Source organism: Miscanthus floridulus, chromosome 6 (genome assembly GCF_019320115.1).
Source record: "Miscanthus floridulus cultivar M001 chromosome 6, ASM1932011v1, whole genome shotgun sequence".
Taxonomy (NCBI): domain Eukaryota; kingdom Viridiplantae; phylum Streptophyta; class Magnoliopsida; order Poales; family Poaceae; genus Miscanthus; species Miscanthus floridulus.
Window position 1 is genome coordinate 2,554,542 of NC_089585.1, and position 5,395 is coordinate 2,559,936.

Consider the following 5,395-nt stretch of genomic DNA (forward strand, 5'->3'; position numbering starts at 1 on the left):
ACTACAGTAATCCACCTGTGCTAATAACCGATTAATTAGTATCATTAGATTCGTCTCGCGGTTTTCTGATGGGTTCTGTGATTTGTTTTTTTATTAGTATCTAAAAACTCCTCCCGACATCCTTCCGACACATTCGATATGACACCTGAAAATTTTCACCTCCCCAACTAAACACACCCTAACATCCAATATATCTACAGCTATGAGATCGGAAAAACAGAAGGCAGAAGATGCGTACGAAAGGAATAAGTAAAACCAACTCAAAGAAGAAAAACTGATGAAGATGCAGATCAAGATGATAAAACACCTTAAAATCAAGTATTACTTTACTCTAATTCATCACTGTCTGGTACCCCCTAATCTTTGGACTTGCAATTTTGCATATCATTTAATCAATCATGCTTACAAACTTGAATAAGAAACAAATCAGATTCAAGATTCACTAAATTTCGAGATCAATTACAAACTCAGGTCTAATGAATCAAGTGTGCCACCAACAATCTGCAAGTAATATTTTGTCTACCAATCACTAACAACCAAGGGCAAAGGAAATAATGATTCATGATGCTGGCCACAAACAACAGTCGTAGGGTCCTGTACTAATCTTACATGTTTCGGACGGTTATAGATTTGATTTCTTCCACTATAAGTATTGGATCATTTATGCCAGCAATAATATCTGCATCGTTCTGCAAGATACCCAAGGAGAGTAAAATGATGACATGTTAAGCCACGACATGCTGGATCTTTCATACACCATATCATGTTCAGTCCATCAAGTTTGTAGTTTTATTGGTGGCATTTTTCTTCTCTTTAACCTGGTCACTTGTGGCAATATTAACACCAACTAAAGCTTTTATACCTCTGAACATGAACTGTAGCAGATATCAATGATCTCTCCGTACCGAAGTTCTTGGAAATATAGTGTCTACTGAAGCTTTTAACAATGGTTTTAACAATGATCTGATCTGTCTGTGGACTGAAGCTTTTAATATGGTCCCAATTTAACCTGCACTGTTATAATGTTTTCGAGTATGATATATGTCGAAGAACAAAACTAGTCAAAAAGGACGTGCACATAGCAGTAGATTTGTGTGCTGCTATCCTCCTTTACCTGCACAAACTGAAAACCGAAGTGAGCTGCAGCCCCTTCTGCTTCTAGAAATCGATAAAAAGAACATGCACCTCAGCAGTGTCTACTATCAGGTTGCTGTTGCACTGAACACTGAGGAAAAATGCCGACATACTGAACTTAATGCACGTGAACAATAAATTGAGCTCATTGACACAATGACATAATGACAAATAAAATAAACATATTAAGCATGCAGAAACAAAACCGCCAAATATCAAGCAAGCGTATATCATGTTGTAGTCGACGACTAAATCTGGGATTTAGTGCGGCCTTAGCTAATTAAATCTAAGCAAACAGATTCGCCTAAAGATTTTAGCTATAATATCGGGCATCTAGGTCGTCTGACCACCATTTACATAAGTCAAAAAAATGAAACTAGGGTACTGGGAAATTTACTCCAAAAGGAGCCTCAAATTTACTTCAAATTTAGTTCAATGGCTAGCTGAACTGATCTAGCTATCCACACATGCAGACTTCAAAACTCATTGCAAGAGAAATTAAAATAAAAAAAATAATTGGTACCTACAGCTCAAAAAAAGACAAGGCAACTTTGATTAAACACAAGACTTGCCAAACTTGAATAAAGAAACATAGACCACAACTGCAAAAACCGAAAGGCTCAGGTACTAAAACACTGAAATGTTGATCTGCAACTGAGCTACAAGTACCCATCTGCCAACGGGCCAAGCATCCAACAAAGACAAGCAATGATTGTTTTAATGTAGTATGAAAATCAGAAAATGACATGGTCATAAATTGAATACACATTGACTTGCTAAGAAAGAGAATGTAAACCTGTAAGCAGGACTGAGGTATCGTCTGCACCACCAAAATGCCACTACAGCTGAACCAAGTACTCAGACTGCAGTTGCTTCTGACCAAACCAAGCCACACCTAGACAAGATACAGACTTGAAGTGCTGCACGAAGTAACTGAAATTTAGTACCTGAGTCACGATGAGACTAAATTACTTATAGTGAAGCTACATAATACTGAAAAAAGAAAACATGAAACACAAAACATGCACCTGCCTAGATTAAAAAAACTCCACACCAAGAAAAAAAGGAACCAATTAAAACTAAAGATACATTCTACATATATTAAAAATGACGTACCCAGTACAGAGAGCTCCCGCTCTATGCGGGGTCTGGGGAAGGATGTCAGTGGCAAGCCTTATCCTCGCCTGTGCAATGCGAGGAGACCGCGACTCGAACCCGGGACCTTCCGATCACAGGCGGTAAGACTCTACCGCTTGCACCAAGAACGCCCTTCTATTCTACATATATTACTATTACTGAAATTAGATTGAGAGAAACTTCTACTGAATATATACTGAAGCTACTTTTAAGAAACTTATATTGTAGATTGAGAGAAAATACAACACTTATACTGAATATACAATTAAGATGACATAATAAAACAAACTGAACTACAACTTAAAAACTTAACCAAAATAATTAGAGTTAATTAAAATTTGAACTAATAACGGTAATGAACCTAAAACTAAGTCTAGATACTCTGAAACCTCAACTCTAACTGAAAAAAATTAGGGCGTACCCAGTGCAGAGAGCCCCCGCTCTGTGCGGGGTCTGGGAAAGGGTGTTAGTGGCAAGCCTTACCCTCGCCTATGCAATGCGAGGAGACCGCAACTCGAACCCGAGACCTTCCGATCACAGGCGGTAAGACTCTACCGTTTGCACCAGGCCTGCCCTTCCTAGCTGAAAAAACTTAACTAAAATAAAAGTAGAGTAAACTAAAAATTGAACTGATAAGTAACTGAAACTGAAACTAAAGTCTAGGTACTCTGAAACATGAACTCAATCTCAAAAAGTAAAATCGAACAAAACTAGAATTAACTAAAAACTAAACTGATAACTATACTGAACCAGAAACTTAACTGAAAAATACTGAACTTGGACCTGAAACTAAACAAAAAAAATGAAAGGCTTAGGAACTAAACAATGAAACATTGATCTGAACTGAACTTATTAATTAGGCATTAAAACTGAACTCAACTGAACGTAATTGCTAATATTGGTCGCTGCAACTAAATACACTTTACATAATAAAACTGAACTTAAACCTGATTGCTTAACTGAACCGGAACCTTTACCCAATAGGCTAGACGAAGACTACTACATCGAACTAAACCTAAACTTGATCTTGATTGCTGCAACTAAATTAAACTGAACCTCGAAACCATACAAAGAGACAGACATGGCTATTCCAAGTTTCTAATTTACTGCAAGCAAGTAATAGATCAAATGCTCTTGAAAGCCAAGAAAGTATATTGGAATGGCAGTGCAAACCCACCGTATCAATGCGACTCTTAGTACTAGACTTGTGTATTCCCTTCGTAACTGCGATATGAAATGTGTTCCGAGCACAGTAATGTGACAACTCGACAACCAAACCATATAAAGAACAAATTTGACAGTCCAACGTATCCTCGTTCTGACACGAGTAAAACAGACATTTTCAGTATCAAACAAAGAAACTGAAACTTCGAATATTGACTCAACTATCTGCAAAAATCCTGAAAGTGCCATTGCTCAGAGTCACCACAGCAACACCCACATACAGTAATATAGAAACAGCAGCAGGCAAAACACACCATCACCAAGGCCAATAGCTATGGCCGTGGTTAGAGCAAACAGATCAAAATGAACTTAGAGCACACCACAAAGATTAGGGATCTGATGATCAGACTTTTTGCATGATTCAAGGGAGACTGTCGAAATACCTTTAGAATCTGATGAATTAAGACCAAATATCTGCAGAATCAAGTGTCCGATTGATAGACGACTGAAGAAATTAAAGAAACCAGTGCCTGCATATGGGGAAAAATCCATTCAGAAAACAAAAAAAGGAGCTAAACAACCTGCACATAGGATTCGTGTAAGGGAAGAGAAAATGCGCCACAACAACAGCAACACTAACGAGCTCATTGGACGGGTTGGGGGAGGCGAACGAGCTCTCCCGCCGGACGATTTGCGGGAGGTGAATCAACAGCGAGCAGAAGACAAAATAGAGAAAATGAAAACCACAAAACCTAAAACTCGAATCAGTGGATAGGGGAGGGGCGCTACAGCATAATAGGCGTCCTGCGAGCTGCGGCAAGCAGCGCCTCCCCCACCCCGCTTCTGGAAGAGGAGGAGTGCGCTGGATATTTCGAGAGAGAGAGAGGAAAGGTTCGGAGGGGAAAAGAATCACGATGAAACAGTAGAGGCACATTGCTCAACAAAAAAAAAAATTGAATATCCAAACTCCGAGCGTGGAGACCCAATACATATCTTCGTCTTGCCGTATATACAAAAACCTGGCTGAACGAGGGTAGCCCACGAAGACAAGCCAGCCCACAAAAAGATTCGACCGATGAGGAACAACAAAAACAGACCACAGATGGTTAGAAAATAATGTCAAAACGTTTTATAATTTAGATCGGGGAGTATGTTTTTGGGTTGATCTAATTATCCAGTATTATTATTAGAACTTGCATTCCCGCTCCCCTTGTATTGGACTCTGAAACAGGGGCGAAACTCTAGTGTCCTTCGGGGTGAAAATGCATCCCCAGCAATTGCGTGCATCCCGCTATGCCTATTAGAGGCAGAAATGCAGGATGAATGCAGATTTATAATTTACATGACAAATTCTAACGCTTCCAAAACCAAAATCGACGTTCGCTGCATTTTTCTTTTCCCGACAGTACCACGCTAAAAATGCCTGATTCAATTTATCTAATCTGATTTATGAGATAGAAACAGGCAACATGTAACACCCAGGCTCGACACATGGCATAGGCCCACTTTACCGAGGGGTGAGCCCCACCTACGTAGCACCCTGCTTACGTTTTCGTCATCGCTTCGCGTAAAACGATTAACCAAAGGTTACTACACGTCCTTGGCCTGACTATTTAAGCTAGTTCGGCGAACTCAGAACTCATGACACTATACTAAGGCCCTCTTTGGTTTCTGCAGTGCCTCCTAAAATTCCTGTCACATCGAATGTTTGGACACATACATGAAGTATTAAATATAGACTAATTACGAAACTAATTGCACAACTTGCGACTAATTTGCGAGACGAATCTTTTAAGCCTAATTAGTTCATGATTTGACAACGTGGTGCTACAGTAAACATGTTCTAATGCTAGATTAATTAGGCTTAAAAAATCATTTCGCAAATTAGCCTCCATCTATGTAATTGGTTTTGTAATTAATCTATATTTAATGCTCCTTATTAGTATCTAAATATTCGATG

General features: G+C 39.1%; 1 long non-coding RNA gene across 13 annotated transcripts; it reads right to left on the reverse strand.

The window, feature by feature from the left end:
- Nucleotides 1-313: 313 nt before the first annotated feature.
- LOC136457413 (uncharacterized) lies at nt 314-4,702 on the reverse strand. Of its 13 annotated transcripts, none has more exons than XR_010759721.1 (6): nt 4,076-4,702; nt 3,879-3,965; nt 3,449-3,589; nt 2,251-2,411; nt 1,931-2,081; nt 314-1,123 (listed from the first exon to the last, which is right to left on the reverse strand). It is a non-coding gene; the product is annotated as an uncharacterized lncRNA (long non-coding RNA). The 13 variants fall into 13 exon arrangements; XR_010759717.1 differs by having other exon boundaries at nt 315-1,123; nt 1,931-2,054; nt 2,251-2,406; XR_010759715.1 differs by having other exon boundaries at nt 315-1,123; nt 1,931-2,054.
- Nucleotides 4,703-5,395: the final 693 nt, after the last annotated feature.